The 17,752-nt window shown below is 40.9% G+C and overlaps 1 protein-coding gene across 4 annotated transcripts in view; it reads left to right on the forward strand.

Annotated features, from left to right (window-relative positions):
• Positions 1-17,752, forward strand: part of akap6 (A kinase (PRKA) anchor protein 6) — a 303,452-nt gene that overhangs the window by 265,661 nt on the left and 20,039 nt on the right. The gene's annotated exons all lie outside the window — the stretch shown is intronic.

Below are 17,752 nucleotides of genomic sequence, written 5' to 3' on the forward strand. Positions count from 1 at the left end.
TTCCTGAATGTAATTGTTTCACCATTAGCAGCTCTGACTTCAGCTCCCAAGGCCAATGCTCTGGAGTTCCCTCCCATTACCTCTCTGCTTCTCCATCACTCTTTCCTCCTTTAAGACACTTCATATGTAAAATCTCCTCTAACCCCACAATACGGTGAGTTTATCTCTGCTCCTCTGATTATGGTTTCTTAATCATCTCCAGATATAAGCTCTCAGTCATTGATATCCATGTTTTCCACCAACAAGATCTGAACTTGTGGAAATCTTAGAATTCTCAGTCTCTCTTTCTTCCTCTCAGATACTCCTGAGTATGTACTTCTTTGACTCTGCCTATGGTCATCCGGCTTAATAACATCTCATGTTGTTCAAGATTTTTTTTATTTGGATAATGCTCTTGTGAAATGCCTTGAGATACTTTGCCACATTAAAGGTGATAGGTAAATGGAAGCTGTTGTTTTTGTTGTACACGAACTTGAAACATCACAAGTATTCTATTTTTTGTGTCTATTGAAGGTGTGAAATTTCTATTTGGATAAAGAAACTTAAGTCTCTTTCTACACTGTGTTAATGTTAAACTTCTTTCACTCTGAACAACTGAAGTAATGTGACATCTTCCCAAGACCTGTAACAGTCTTAGAAGTTGTATTATGGCTGAAGTAGTTGATAGTGTTTACATGTTAAAGAACAGGTATGGAATGATAGAGAATAAGAGTAGATAGCATAAAAAAGAAAAAGCATTTCTAACATTTGTGTATCATTGGCACAATGTAAAACAAATAATCAAATGGTGAACAAGTAATACTCAACAACTAAAGGTATGTTGTGAAATATTACAATTTTTTAGGACCAAGTAGAAAGTCAAGTATTAGAAGGTGGCTGATATATACAACAATGTTTCTGTATATGACACAGTCTCAGTGATATGAAGTATCTGAATTACTCAGCAAGCTGTGAAACAGTCTAATTAGTTTTAAGTTGCTTTTCTTTTTATAGATTTCAATCACTAATTTTTCATAATGCAATTGATTTCTGAGTGTTTCAGCATCACCAAAGATTTAAGAAATCTTATTAATCTCATTGTGTTCTTTTAAACATAGAACATAGAGCATAGAACGGTACATCACAGTACGGGCCCACAATGTTGTGTCGACCTACATAAACCCTATCCCCATTCAATCTGTCCCCCTCTCTACTTCACCTCCCATAACCCTCTATTTTTTCTTTTGTCCATGTGCCTACCCAATAGTATCTTAAATGGCTCAATTGTATCGGCCCCTACCACCACCCCTGGCAGTGCATTCCAGGCACCACTACTCTCTGTGTAAAAAAAACCTACCTCTGACATCTTCCCTGAACTTTCCTTCACACATCTTAAATGGGTGACCTCTAGTATTGGCCATTGCCGCCTTGGGGAAGAGATGCTGGTTGTCCACTCCCCAGGTGCTCCTGTTTCCTCCCACATTCTAAAGATGTACAGGTTAGGAAGTTGTGGGCATGCTATGTTGGCGCCAGAAGCGTGGTGACACTTGCGGGCTGCCCCCAGAACACTGTGCAAAGATGTATTTCACTGTGTGTTTTGATGTGCATGTGACTAATAAAGATATCTATCTAAAGTCTCCTCTCATCCTCCGTCGCTCCAAAGAGAAAAGCCCAAACTTGCTCAACTTCTCCTCAAAAGACATGCTCTCTAACCCAGGAAGCGTCCTTGTAAATCTCCTCTACACCCTCTCCGAAGCTTCCATATCCTTCCTATAATGTGGTGACCAGAAATGAACACAATATTCCAAATGTGGTCTAACTAGAATCTTATAGAGCTGCAACATTACCTCTTGACTCTTGACTGAATCCCCAGGCTAATGAAGGCCAGCACACCATATGCCTTCTTAACCGCCCTATCCACTTGTGTGGCAACTTTGAGGGATCTTTGTATTTGGACCCCAAGATCTCTCTGTTCCTCCACACTGCTAAGAATCCTGCCATTAACGATGTACTCTGCTTTCAAGTTTGTTCTTCCAAAGTGTATCACTTCACACTTCTCAGGATTGAACACCATATGCCACTTCTCCGCCCAGCTCTGCATCCTGTCTAAATCCCGTTGCAACCTACAACAACCTTCTTCACTATCTACTACACCACCAACCTTCGGGTCATCTGCAAACTTAACAATCCATCCTTCCACTTCCTCGCCCAAATCATTTATAAAAATCACAAAGACCAGGGATCCCAGAATAGATCCCTGTAAAACACTGCTAGTCACAGACCTCCAGGTCGAGTATTCCCCTTCTACAACCACCCTCTGCCTTCTGTGGGCAAGCCAATTTTGAATCCATGCAGACAATTTTCCATGGATCCCATACCTCATGACCTTTGAATGAGTCTGCCATGGGGAACCTTGTCAAACGCCTTGCTAAAATCCATATATACCATATCCACTGCACTACCTTTATCAATTTGTCTTATCACTTCCTCAAAAAACTCTATTAGGCTCGTGAGGCGCAACCTGCTCTTCACAAAGCCATGTTGACTGTCCCTAATAAGACTGTGCTTCTCCAAATGCTCATAAATCCTGTCCCTAAGAATTCTCTCCGAGAGTTTGCCTACCACTGATGTAAGACTCACTGGTCTGTAATTCCCAGGATTATCCCTTTTACCTTTCTTGAACAATGGAACAACATTTGCCTTCCTTCAATGCTCCTGGACCACTCCTGTGGCCAGAGAAGGCTTAAAGACCATCATTAACATTCCAGCAATCTCTTCTCTCGCTTCCCATAGTAACCTTGGGTATATCCTGTCTGACCCCGGGGACTTAATGCCTTTTAGTAGCTCCAACACTGCTTTCATAACCTTGACATGCTCCAACACATTTGCCTGTTCTACACTAACCTCACATTCGTCTAAGTCCCTCTCCCTGGTGAACACTGAAGCAAACTGTTAATTTAGAACCTCCCCTACCTCCTTCACCTCCAGACACATTCCCTGTCCCCCCCCACCCCCCCATCCCTGAGCGGTTCTACCTTCACTCTAGTCATCCTCTTGTTCCTCATATACGTGCAGAACACCTTAGGGTTTTCATTAACCCTACTTGCCAAGGTCTTCTCATGTCCCCTTCTAGCTCTCCCAAGTCCCTTTTTAAGCTCCTTCCTGGCTACCTGATAACTCTTAAGAGCCCTATCTGATTTTTGCTTCGTAAACCTTAAAAATGTTTCCTTCTTCCTCTTGACTAAACCTTCCACCTCTCTTGTTAACCATGGTTCCTTCACCCTACCATCCTTTCCTTGTCTCAGTGGGACAAACCTATCTAGAACCCCATGTCAGTGGTCCCTAAGCACCCTCCACATTTCTGCAGTCCATTTACCAAAGAACATCTGTTCCCAGTTTACGCTCCCAAGTTCTTGTCTAATACCATCATAATTTGCCTTCCCCCAATTAAATACTTTCCCATAATGGCTGCTCCTATCTTTGTCCATGGCTATACTAAAGGTCAGCAAGTTGTAGTCACTACCTCCGAAATGCTCACCCACCATGAGGTCTTTCACCTGACCAGGTTCATTGCCTAGTACCAGATCCAGCATGGCCCCTCCTCCAGTCAGCCTGTCTACATACTGTGTCAGGAATCCTTCCTGTACACACCTAACAAATTCTGCCCCATCTAAACCTTTTGCACTAAGGATGTGCCATTCAATATTAGGGAAGTTGAAGTCCCTCATGACAACAACCCTGTTATTTTTGCACCTTTCCAAAATCAGCCTACTTTTCTGTTCCTCAGTGTTCCAATGGCTATTTGGGAGCCTGTAGAATACTTCCAATAGAGTGATTGCTCCCTTCCTGTTTCTGACTTCCACCCACACTGACTCAATAGACAATCCTTCTCTGATGTCCTCACTTCCTGCAGCTGTGATACTATCCCTGATTAGCAAAGCCACCCCCCCCCACCCCTTCTACTCCCTCCCTATCCCTTTTGAAACATCTAAACCCTGGAACCTCAAGCAGTTACTCCTGCCCTTGCGACAGCCAAGTCTCTGTAATGGCCACAACATCATAATTCCGTGTACTGATCCATGCTCTAAGTTCATCACCATTATTCTTAACACTTCTTGCATTAAAGTGAACACATTTCAGCCCATCTAACTGATTGCATTTATGCCTTGTCCTTTGCCTGTCCATCCTCACCTTCTCTGTACACATCGCATCTACTTCTACACCAGCTGATCCATCCTCAAATCTGACAGGTCATATCTACCCCAGAAGAGATCCCAATGATCCACAAATCTGAACCCCTGCCCCCTACACCAACTCTTCAAACACTCATTAGTCTACCATATCTTCCTATTCTTTCCCTCCCTGGTGTGTGGCACAGGCAGCAATCCAGAGATTACTACCCTTGAGGTTCTGCTTTTTAGCTTCCTTCCTAACTCCCAATACTTGCTCTTCAGGACCTCATCCCATATCTTACCTATGTCATTGGTGCCAATGTGCACCATGACTTCTGGCTCCTCCCCCTCCCCCTTAAGAATGGTGTGCACTTGATCTGAGTCGACCCTAACCCTGGCACCTGGGAGGCAACATACCATGCGGGAGTCTGGTTCTTGTCCACAGAATCTCTTGTCTGTCCCCATAACCAACAAATCTCCTTTCTCTATCGCACTCCTCTTCCCCCCCCACCTGAGCCACAGAGCCAGACTCCGCGCCAGGGACCCAGCTGCTGTGGCTCTCCACCGGTGATTCATCCCCCCCCAACAGCATCCAAAATGCTATACTTGTTATCCAGGGAAATGGTCACCAGGGTATCCTGAACCAACTGCCTATTCCTTTTCCCTTCCTTAATGGTCACCCAGCTACCTACATCCCGCACCCTAGATGTAACTGCCTCCTGGTAACTCCTATCTATCATCTCCTCAGCTTCCTGAATGAGCTGGAGTTCATCCAACTGCAGATCCAGCTCCCTGCTGCGGTCTGTAAGGAGCTGCAGCTGGATGCACTTCCTGCAGGTGTCGTCATCAGGGACACTGGAGGTCTCCCTGATTTCCCACGTCCTACAGGAGCAGCATACTTCTGCCCTGATTGCCATTCCCACTGTTCTATACAAAGAAAATAATAAATAACAGAAAGAAGGAGAACCTACCAGAAGCCTTCGCTCACCTACTCTGCCTCTTCACGCCAAAGCCTCTTTAGTCAAAGCCTCAGCTCCCCGCACTAACACTGTCCACCCACACAATGGCCACTCCACAATAGCCGCCCTGCTTGACCCTCACTTCGTTTTATTGGCAGCTGCTGCCTAATTATCCAATTAACTAATCAACAGGCCTATCAACTCACCACAGCAACAAGAAACTGCTTCCCGCTCTTGTTCTCGTACTATTCACCACAGCAACCTTGCAGGCTGAATGAGGCAGATTTCCTCTTTGCACTAAATGGTGTAAACAGGTTTACCATTATACATAGTGTAGGTGGAAAATCACATCTAGTTGCTTCCTGGAAAACATTAAATTCTTTATTGTTGATAATGTTGCTGGTGCATAACATGCAAATTTCTGGAATAATATTGATTATAATTTTTTTAAAATAAATTTAAAGAAAATTGATATAAAAGCTAAATTGGATTGGATCTTCTAAGTGGATCTGTCAGCTTTTACCTACTTAATGGGGCAGAAATTGAGGATGCTTGAGCAGCAAGGTAGAAGTCCAATCTCTCGCTTAGCTATTCAATAATCCATCTCCACCTGCTATGCGATATTGGACTCCTCATGGAGTCCAGTGGAGGAGTGCAGACTTTCTTACACAGAGTGCAGACTTCCCACACCCAGGCATGCTGAGTCTGTACCAGTTAAACTGGTGCAAATCCAAAGGGTCATTGACTTCAATGAGAAGAAATGAGAAAATGGTAAGCACAATTTAATTTCCTTTTTATTTGATTCCATTAAGTTGATTTAATTATAATTCATTACTTTTAATTTCATTCCAGTGAAATTTTTAGTGTTTTAATTTTTTTGAAAATAAATAATTATTTTGATTACTTTATTGGTATTTTTATGTATTGTTCCTGTGTGTTTTTAAATGTTTCTGAATATCAAAGATATTCACAAGCATTTGTGAATCGGTTGGGAATAAACTGTCCTGTGGAAGACTGCATAAGAAAGAGTGGTCTCTGGCAACTCACCGATTAGTGGAAGATCAAATCCCCACCCCTCCACACCCATTGTATATATTTTGAGATCTTGAATCTCAGGTAATTAGTCTTTTTCTTTGGTGGTTGAAGCTAGTATCTTTAATTCACTGTGCTTTGAATGCACTTGCCTCCAGGGGTTCACTCCATGTTTATCAACCTTTGATTTGGGAATGTTGCTAAATGAATACTTCAGATCAGATGTGGTCTGAGACTGTTCTTTGTTGATGCTGAAATACCTGAAAACAACGTATATCATGAAAAATTAATGATGTGAATCTGTAAAAGGAGAAGTAATTTGAAAGGAAGGTGACAATCCATCAGGTCATAGCAGTTTAACTCCATTTTTCCACGTACAGATATATTGATGACAGATTATAATTTCTGTCAAACTAATGTTCCAGTTATATTGCTTCTTTAATGTATTTTGCAATTGTAATTACCCTGATCTAACAACTTTTTTCCAACATTTCTAACAACCAAAAGCAGATAGATATTTTAAATCTGGTGTGCACTAATAACTATCACAAAATGTCATCCATATTTATTATCAAATTTCATTATAACAGTATATTGTTGTTGAAACATAAAAGCTTGTTGAAGTAGCTAAACTGGTTACATTATTTATTACTCGATTCTGATAGAATGCAAGGTCAGCATGAACATTTTGGAAGAAAATAATGTTTTATTTGATTAAACTGATTGATTGAGCCAACAGTCGTGGCTTTTATCATGTAATAACAAACAAAGCTAGTCATTAGTGTTTCCTTTATCAGCATGCAGATAATAAAATCCAATCTAATAAAAATCCATCACAGTAGATGATCAACATACCTAAGCAAGTGTTAGATTTGCCATTACATTAGATTTACAATCATTGCATGGTCATTATGACAGACCTTTTTGTCATGAATAAAGTGAGAAATAAAATAATCTGTTAAACCATTTCCAGAACCAATCCAAAATTCTCTGTGCATATTAATTTCGAAAGATTGGATTCGTATTGTAACTTTAAGTTTGAAATCTATATTTAATGAAAATGAGTTAATAGTGTTAGTAGTGATTTAAACACTAATTTAAATATAACATTGTACCTTTAAGATCATATAAAATCAACTCTTATAGATTGAACAAAATAAATACACATAGCTCTTGCATTTCAATGATATGTTTCAATCATAAATAGGGTGAAATTGTACTTTGCAATATTAGCATTCATGCACATTTAGACATTCATATGAAATTTGCTTGGCTGCTATTTTCATCATGATATAGTCTATTTTAAAACAAACAAGTGAATGTCTTTATTATACAAATGCATGAACTACTAATGTTGCATTGTGCAATTTCAAGGCATCACTATTTTAAACTTAGTTATAGTAATCCTTTTACTGTTGGTCTTGCATTTGAATCATAACAGTAGCCATAGATAATCATTAAACTTATTTGAACATACATAAATTTTCTTTTACTCCAATTTCTGAGAATAAGTAAGAGCAGCTTTAAAAGTGATGAGACTCACATCCTTCAAAGCTCAGAGACAGCTAACTGATACAATTTAAACAAAGTCCCAAATTAAGACATTAGTCGTTCCTCCTACTTGCAGGCTGAGCCTCACATCAATTCACAAATAAGGGTTCTACTATTTCTGCAGAAACTCCAGGCCAATTTCAGCAGCTTGCTGGTATCATTTCTAGAATTTCCAAGGTCAATGGGCATTATGCTCATTTTTCAAAAATAGAGTAGGTACAAACAAATCTAATTTAGCTGTAGGCAACTTGTGGCTAATTTGTGTGGGTAGTGGTCCAACTGCTAAATTTGATGGGGTCTATTCTAGGCTGGCACTCATGGAGAAAAAAAAACTATTTATTCCTGCACCATTTGATATTGTTGGTACTCTGTCTATTGTCTAATGCACTGAAAAAAGGGCTTCTACCAGCTCTCAGATTCATATCATGGTGTGGTTGTTGGGTGACCACTTTGTCTGGAGGAGAAGGAGAAAACTCATCAAAAAGGGCTGTGTATTTGTCATCGTGATAGATGTGGGGAGATACAGCATGGAAACAGGCCCCTTGGTTCACACCAACATCAATAACCTATCATTATAATAATCTTGCCCTAACCTATTTTATTCTCCCCATATCCCATCAACACCCCCCTCCCCACCACCCCAGATTCTACCATTCATCTACACACTAGGAGCAATTTACAGCAGTCAATTAACCTACCAACCTGCATGTTTTTGGAAAGTGGGAGGAAACCAGAGTACTTGGAGGATTTGAAAAAAAAATGCAGAAAGAAGAGGGGTGGCTGGTTTCCCTTCACAACATGTGACTTCAGAAGATGAATCAATTTCTTGAAGCTTTTACAGCAGCAATGGGTATGGTGACTGCACTTCTCTGAAGATGGAACTTTAGAGTTGTGCTACTCTGACACAGCATGCACAGCCTTGCCCGCTGCAATAAAAATGACAAATTTCCACAACTTACTTGTGTAAGGCTTCTGATAGGTGGAGAGCAAAGCTGACTGTGTCTGCAGTGGTAACAAGCTCTTTTAAAGGCCCTGATGCATCATTGAACACCTCCCATGATGCATTTATCATTAGGTCATTCTCCCTGTCCTTCATATTCAGCTCCTGTCAAAATGTCTGAGGATGGTTGGCTGGAGGCTAGGGGGAGCAATTTGAGATATAGTTAGTGATAAGGTTGCCAACTTAAATTTATATAAGGAAGAAATTAAAATCAGGCCTACACTTAAACCAAGACTATCTCTGAAAAGACTGAAGCAGTAATTGCACTGTTACCAGATATGTGGTGGTACTTCACAATTTTGTCATACCACAACAATGAGCTATCAAGGCCTGTCAGAGCAATACTAGTGGACAATGGCTCAGGAAGTGCCGTCTAGAGGCCTGGTTGCTATTTGTGGAACAGTGGCCTTGTTGTGACTTTCAATGAACCACATGGAGACAGAAGATGTAGGCTTAAAAGACCTTTATACAGCACAACAAGCAAGCATTCTGGAAGGTCTCTCAGCAGAATCTCCCTGAATTCAAAGTACATTGAGGTTTTATATTCTTTAAGCACAAAGATAACAGCAGGTGATTAAATACAGTTTCATTAGTTACAATTACATAGTTTACTTTAACATTTTGGATGTAGGAAAGTGGCTGTGTAGAATTACATATTTATGATGAGACCACATTTCAACTGACAAGACATCTCTGCATGTTTAAGCACCTTTGTTGGGAATCCAGACAACCAAAACAGCCTTCTTTTACCATTGCTTTGAGATTTGGCTCTCTCTGCACAAGGTGGTGTTTATTCAAGCAGTTATCCTTTTCCTAGATTGAAGATTGGTTCTTATTTGTATTAACTGGCTGCTACCCTCACAATTCCCAATTTAAATTGACATTCAACCCCCTGTTGGCTTCTGACAGAAATCTGTCCCATGGAGGTCAAAGTCTAAGGGGATTCTAGTTAAATCGGGCTGTAAAAGCCCTTCACTAAGGAAATGCCCCCACCTCCCAAATCCCAAGGCTACTTTGAAAACATGTCCCTGTGTGGAATCTACATCTACACTCCCTGTTATTCCTAACTGACTATCTATAAGAAGACGGGGAAATAACTTGAATGTACCATTGACACATCCTCCTCTGGATCCTCTTCCTATATACATTTCATCTTCTTCTGTATTTCCTGACATGTTGTGACTGTACTTTAGGGCATAGTCCATCCCTGCCAGATACGTGCTGTTGAAAGTGTTAGCTGTTTCATTCATGACATCTTCTCCCCTGCTGGCTCATTGTGGCATATATCAAAATTCTTATCTTCGCCTGTTTGGTCCCAGTATGACTTTGAGTCTCTCAGACATTGCTGTCAAGAGTTGCTGTGTGGGCAAGAAGCATCAACTGAGTAAGTTAATTGTCTGAGATTGAGGATCACAGGTAATATTTAGTGTTGTATACCAGGATAGAGAGATGTCCAGGTCAGGATTACCATAACTCTGTTGAATCTGTTTACAGAGGATTTTGAGGTGGCTTATACCCAAGTGGCTGTAAGGATCTCACCCTTATGGCACTCCTTGGTTTCTTGTCGCCAGATGCCCCCACTACTGATTGGTGCCCCACACTTTTGTCTTCATTCTCATCCGGTTGCAGTAACTGCTTCTGATATTCTGTGATGAATTGCATTACGGTTTTGCTGGAGTTGGTTGGTCATAGCAGTGTGCCTGAACTTGCACAAGTGTAGGTCCATTTTTTGCTTTCTTTTCATCATCTAGGCTAATATAATGTAACATTTTTTCTCCTCTCTCTTGGCTTGGTCTGGCTGGCCATCAAAGTTGGGGAACTTGGTATCTCTTGCCGTAATTTGGATCCCTACCCCAATACTTTCTATGTTGATCTATTCCTCCAAACATCTGTCACCCACAATTAGCCTTCATAACAAAATGCAACTATTGAAAGTAAGATAAGATATCTTTATTAGTCACATGTACATCGAAACACACAGTGAAATGCATCTTTTGAGTAGAATGTTCTGGGGGCAGCCCGCAAGTGTCGCCATGCTTCCAGCGCCAACATAGCATGCCCACAACTTCCTAACCTGTACGTCACAGTTACATTCTAGCGCTTCCTTCACAGTTAGCTGACATGCTCCTGCTAAATCCTTCACATTCCTGTTCCTGATCCTTTGTATTCAAGGGTCTGCTTCTATCAGGAGCAGTCAGATGAAAAACGGGAGGCCGATGCTCATTGTTCAATTTTCCAGCATTGAGATTGTTAGTGATTCCCATTTTTCTCCTTCTCTCTCTCTCTGGTTCCCAATGGTCACGAGTGGATTGCTGCTGTTTGGCCCAGTTCCCAACCCGGGCTGAATTCATATTTGCATTTTACAAGACAAAACACTGTAAATATATCAAAAAACAAACTTTCCAAAGAGTTCTAAACCTTAACATCAGTATGTTAACAGTACCCAATATTATTTAATCTTATGGGAAAAAAACATTCTTGTTAAGAAAGCAACTTTTAAGATTATCCCCAATTGTTCCAATCCATCACTCAAAATACCAGTTTCAAATTTCCAGTTTGTCACAATAATCATTGATTTCTCAAAATAACAATTTCTTTCTGAAATATGAGAATCTTGTATCTGGAATTGGGACACTCACATTTCTGTCACCTTAACTTGGATTGCACATGGCCAGTGTAGAATCCAGGGCTTTATCTCTCTCCCATATCAATTAGAAAATAAATAAAAGAACACAACTTTAAAAAAAGGTAAGAGAAAACAAAATCCATGCTTGTTCTTTTCTTTTTTTCAGAGCCTTTGCAAATAACTGAAAAATCTAGAATAAACAGTTAGTTGTTATTCCCATTAGTTTTCCAACTATCATCCCGCACACCCTGGGCCACACTGTCCTACATCTTCCTCGGGCACTTAGCTTTGGGTGCATCTGGTGAAATTCAATCATTTCTTCTAACTTACGCCAAAGCATTGTCTTCCTACGTGCAACTCTAAGTGAGGGCAGCTCAGACAGAATGCTCTGCTTCTCCCCTGGGGTGAAAGGTTTATTGATGGAGGTGAGTGTGAGTGGCTGGCTCGGGTGATCAAGGTTCTGAGCCTGCTGTTGCCTGGTCTCAATAAGTGCCATCCTGACAGGCAGTGCTGGGTATAACCTCTCTTGTTTGTTGGCACATTCTCACTTGTCAACTTAATAGTCCAGCGCTTCCCAATCTACCTCTTTACCTTCCTCTTTGACCATTCCCATTGCTGCTACCCAGCAAGTGCCCACCCACTAGGCCTTATCCTATTTACCTCTCAGTCTGCCCATATCCCTGACTAATTTGTCCTTAAACTGTTCCAATACTTCTGCCTGTTTCTCACCTGTCTCTCTCTCTCTCTATCTCTCTCTCTGTAAGCTGTTGCTCATTTCTATCCAGTTCTGCTTGCACACCATCTAACTGTGTACTGTATTTGTCTATTTCCTTCAATAGCTCTGCTATTTATGCATAATGTACCTCTTGCCTACCTTACAACTAGTTCCCTCCTGCAAGTACACATGATGACGTAAGATGAGTACCACTTCATCTGCCTTATTCTTTGATTCCCTTTTCCACCACTGTAAATATTCATCTGGCTCCAGGTCTTACCCCACCTGGCATTGTCCATCTCCCGTTCAACCTTCTCAAGTTTATGGAGTTTATGAAAACTCTATGAGTTTTCCCCTTTATACCTTTGCGAAGGGTTTCTTCCACACACACACATTACAAATAAACACATTGCTTTGAAAGCTGCCGCATGCCCCCCACCCCCTTCCCCACCCCTTCTGGTGCTCCAGCCACCAACCCACATGCTACTCCAGTCTCTGGCTTATTCTTATTTGTACATCCATGGTTGTTGGCCCAAACAGATCTAATTTATGGGATTATACAGTTAAAAATACACACTCCCTTAGACTGCTGGAGATGCACTAAACGTTGTGGCTTTGAATGAGCCACACAGAGCCCTGAGCTGTAGATGTAAAGGGTCTTTATTCAGCACAACAAGTAAGCATTCTGGAAGAATCTCTCAGAAGAATCTTCTGGAAGAATCTCACTGAACTCAAAGTACATTGAGGTTTCATTTTTTAAGTACAAAGATAACATCAGGTGATTAAATGCAGCTTTAGTAGTTAAAACTATATATTTTACTTCAATATTTTGGGTGCAGCCAAGTGTCTGTGTGGAATTACACTTTAATGATGGGAGTACATCTCAACAGACAAGAACACCTCTGAAAATTCAGGCAACTTTATTGGGAATCCAGACACCCAAAAGTGTCTCCTTTTAGGACTGGAGCAACGCACAAAGTGTTGGAGGAACTCAGCGGATCAGGCAGCATCTTTGAGTCCAGATGAAGTGTCTTGACCTGATATGTTGACTGTCCATTTCCATCCATAAATGCTGCCTGACCCACTGAGTTCCTCCATCGCTTTGTGTGTTGCTCAAGATTCCAGCATCTGCAGTCTTTTGTGTCTTCTTTTAGGAATGTGTTGAGAGATGGCTCTCTCTGCAGAAAATAGTGTTTTTTCAAGCAGCTATCTTTATCCTAGACTGAAGACTCATTCTCATTTGTATTAACTAGCTGCTATGCTCACAACTCCCGATTTAAATTGACATTCAATCCCTGACAGCCTCAAGAATGTTATGATCCGTGTAATCACAAAAGGTTAGTGTGGCTGCAAGATTAGCATGGGAGTGAGTTTCGGCATTTGGCCAGATCAAGTACAGGTTTTCAAATTTGAGTCCTTTTGATGACACATTTTCTATCTCAATATTACCAGAGAAAGTATTAGCTGATATATATATACAAGGTCTATTGAATCAATCTTTTGTAAGTGCAGGTCCAATTGTGAATAAGCTGCTTACCAGAAAATTCTAATGCTAATCGGTTTACAAAGTAAAACTTCCAAATTGGAAAACCATGGAAGACCCAAAAAATTTTATTGGTTGAAGTTGGTTAAAACATAAATGCTATGATTATACTGTATAATGTAATTGTAAACCAATCTATCACTTCTTCATTCAATCCATGTAAAATTAAGTGATAAACTTCTCATTTTATGAGGTGTTAAATGGCATGTGCGTGTTGGATAAATGTTTAGACCGCAGCCAAATCATTTATTAATACATGGAAGACATTAATTACCAAGTACACTTGAGGATTCCAAATTTTATTGTTATGACAATACAAATTTGTTCTTTTATATAATTATAAGGACAGGTTAATAGCTGATTCATTGGCCCTGTGTTTCATTGAACTAACATTCTGTCCCATGTGTTGTCTACAATTATTTCTCTTCTATAATTCTACATGTAATAGGTATTCCATAATGCTGTCTTCCATCTTTTCTATTCTATACATTTCCATTAAGGTGTGTGAATGGAGCAAAATATAGAAAGCCAGAAAGAAAATAGCTTGCCAAAAACATAATTTGCATTTCTTTTAAAAAGATTGATGAACTATAATCATGGGATATTTCGTAAACATTCATATGTAGTAAGATGAGGGTCAGATAAAAACATTAATTTTTGTTTTGTAAACCTTATTTAGCCCTCAGGATGTGTTCCTAGGTACAAGAGTGCTAACAGAATCAGTGCTAAAAGTGGTCATTATAGCATTATATGTAGCAAGATCTATTACTGACAGCACTGGGTGCAGGTGCTCAGAGCTCAGATATGGTGCTCAGGGCAGCTGCTTGGCACGGTGAGTGAAGACCCTTGTTGGGGATTGGCAGCATTTGTGCCATGTGTTGACAGACTGTATGGATCCTACAATCTCTCTCATCATCTCCTGTTTGATGTGATGGAAGCTGCTGTCTCCCCCTCTTTGGCTGCACAGTTTTACTCAGCCTGGAAGTATCTTTCTTTACAGTACAGGGGATGTTCAGACTGGAAGACACTAAGTGCTATGACAAATTAGCAGTCAGCAGGAAGCAGTTTGCAGGGTACCAACATACACTGAAATTTTGTAAAGCACTGCTAAACTAAGGTAACTACTATGGTGTTTTATGGATTATTGCATCATAAGATTGGACTGCATATTAATCCAGGAGAAGTAATATCCAGGTAAGAGTAAATTAATAAATCTGAAGAAACAAGTTAAAGATCTGAAGTAGCATATTTGGTGAAATCAAGTTGCATTATGAGCGACAGAAATTTAAAAATAGGAATAGAGCATGAGTAACTTAGGCAACATCCAATAAATGCATGCATCTTTGAGAAATTATAATGGGGAATAAAGGGAAAGACATTCATCAAGTTACGAGATTGAGAGAAACAAAGGACTGCAGATGCTGGAATCTAGCTGAAAAAACTAGGGAATCATGGAGAGAGCGGTCCGTGCGAAAGGCTGAAAGGGGTGTGGAGGGGAAGATATGCTTGGTGGTGGGATCCCGTTGGAGATGGCAGAAGTGGCGCAGAATGATGTGTTGGTTATGTAGGCTGGGATGAAATGTGGGGACAAGGGGGACCCTATCCCTGTTGGATCTGGAAGGGGTGGGAGTGAGAGCAGAGGTGCGTGAAATGGCAGAGATGCGGTACAAGCTCTCTTGACTATAGTCGGAGGGAAGCCACGGTGAGTAAAGAAGTTGGACATCTTGGATGTCCTGGAGTGGAAAGCCTCATCATGGGAGTAGATGCGGCAGAGACGGAGAAAAGCACCTGCCCCTACACCACCTCCATCACCTCCATCCAGGAACCCAAACAGTCCTTTCAGGTGAGGCAGAGATTTACCTGCACCTCCCCTAATATCATCTGCTGCATTTGGTGCTCCAAGTGTGGCCTCCTCTACATTGGCGAGACCAAACGCAGACTAGGTGACCGTTTCGTAGAATATCTACGCTCCGTCTGTAACCGCAATTTGCAACTCCCCATTGCCAGTCACTTCAACTCCCCCTCCCACTCCATCACTGAGAGGTCAGTCCTCGGCCTCCTCCACTGACGGGAGAAATCCAAATGCAAACTGGAGGAACAGCACCTCATTTTCCGTCTTGGGACCTTACAGCCTAATGGGATGAACATAGAATTCTCCCACTTCAAGTAAACCAATCCCCCTCCCCCCACCTTGCCTCTTTTCTTCCCTTCCCTAGCCTATCTCTTTTTTCTCCTCATCATTTTTTTCTCTCTCTCCTTTTTCTCTCCTCCCCTCCCCTCCCCCCATGCCACCTGCCTCCATACCTTTGACCCATCCCCTGGTGGATCTGCTCTCCCCTCCCCCCCCCACATCTGCCTGTTGCTATCTATCACCAACTTGTGCCCACCCTGCCTTCCCTTTTTTGTCCACCTATCACTGTTCTGTTTCTCCCCGCTATATATTGGGCTTCCGTTTTTCCTATCATCAGTCCTAAAGAAGGCTCCTGACACAAAACTTTGACTGTCTGCTTTTCTCCATGGATGCAGGCTGACCTGCTGAGTTCTTCCAGCATCTTGTTTTTTTCATGAGATTGAGGAATTTAAAGCGATTAAAATTAGCAAAGAAAATTACTGAAAATATTAATGGAACAAAAGACTGTCAAGTATCCAGGGCCAGATGGCTTAAATCTCAGGATATTAAAAGAGGTATCCACAAAGTTAGTGTATATAATCTTTTGGAAGTTCCAAAATTACCTAGATTTGGAAATGGTACCAGGGAATTGCAAGATAGCAAATGTAACCCAATTGTCCATTAAATGAGGGAAAAAGACAACAGTTAGGCAGATATTATCACTGGAGAAAATGCTAAATCCATTGTTATGAACATGATGTCAAGACATGATGAAAATCATAATATAATTAGAGTTAATAAGGTTGTAAGAAAGGGAAATTGTGTTTGACGAATCTGTTAGAGTGTTTTGAAGAAATAGCTGGTAGTCTTGATAAGAAAGAACTGGTGTATGGATTATCAGGAGACATTCAACAATGCCACAGAGGTTGATACATGGAATTAAGATTTTTGGGTTTGAAGTTAATATATTTGCATGGATTGAAGTTTGGTTAATGGACAGGAAACAGAGAAAAGGAATAAAAAATCATTTCAGGATGGCAGTTTGTAAAAAGTGGAGTGTTACAAGGTTCAATGCCTGGGACAGAGCTATTTTCAATGTACATCAATGATAGGATGAGAGGACAGTGTAATATATCTGAGTTTGATGATGACACAAAGATAAATGGAATATGAGCTGCAAAAAGCTGCCAAGTATCAAGACTGGTTCAATTACTGGACAAGATAGTGGTGGATGCAGCATGGTTCTGTGAAGTTCAGAAATTTTCCAAAATGGAAACAGAAAATGCTGGAAATACTCAGCATGTCAGGTCATATCTGTACGAAGAAAACCAGAGTTAATGTTTTGGGTTGAAGATCCTTTGTCAAAACTGGGAAGGAGAATAAAAAGCTTGTTAAGCTGCAGGGAGGGTAGGGGAGGGTCTCTGATAGGGTAGAACCTGGGTGATCATGAAGATGAGCTGTAAGCAATGTTATCGTTACTGAGTGAATGGGAGCAGTTAGAGAGTGGGAACAAAAGAATGTAGACAAAATAATATGGGAGTTGTGAAATGCAGAGCAGGAAGGCATGCTCAGCTAACCAGGCCGAACATATGCTCCTTTCCTAGAAGAAAAAATGTAAAAAGGGAAAAAAAACAAGCTGAGCCAATATCACAGATGACTGATACAGACAGAAATCAAGTTACCTGAAGTTGCAGAATTCAATGTTAAGTCCAGAAGGCTGCAATGTGTCCAAACAGAAGATGAGGTTCTGTTCCTCAAGCTTGCATTGGTTCTCATTTTAGCAGTACAGGAGGCCACAGACCAATAGGTCAGAGTGGGATGGAGAACTGAAGTGGTAGGTAATGGGAAGCTCAAGGTTGCCCCTGCAGACTGAACACAGGTGTCCCGCAAACTGATCACCCAATCTGCAATTGGTTTCTCGATGTAGAGAAGACCACATTATGAACATCTAATGTAGTACACTAATTGGAGGAAATGCAAACAAATCATTGCTTTACCTGGAAAAAAACTTTGGGTCCCTGGATGGTGGGAAGGGATGAGAAATTATCCACTTTTAAATTAAAAA

This window comes from Pristis pectinata, chromosome 1 (assembly GCF_009764475.1).
Source record: "Pristis pectinata isolate sPriPec2 chromosome 1, sPriPec2.1.pri, whole genome shotgun sequence".
In the NCBI taxonomy this organism is placed as follows: domain Eukaryota; kingdom Metazoa; phylum Chordata; class Chondrichthyes; order Rhinopristiformes; family Pristidae; genus Pristis; species Pristis pectinata.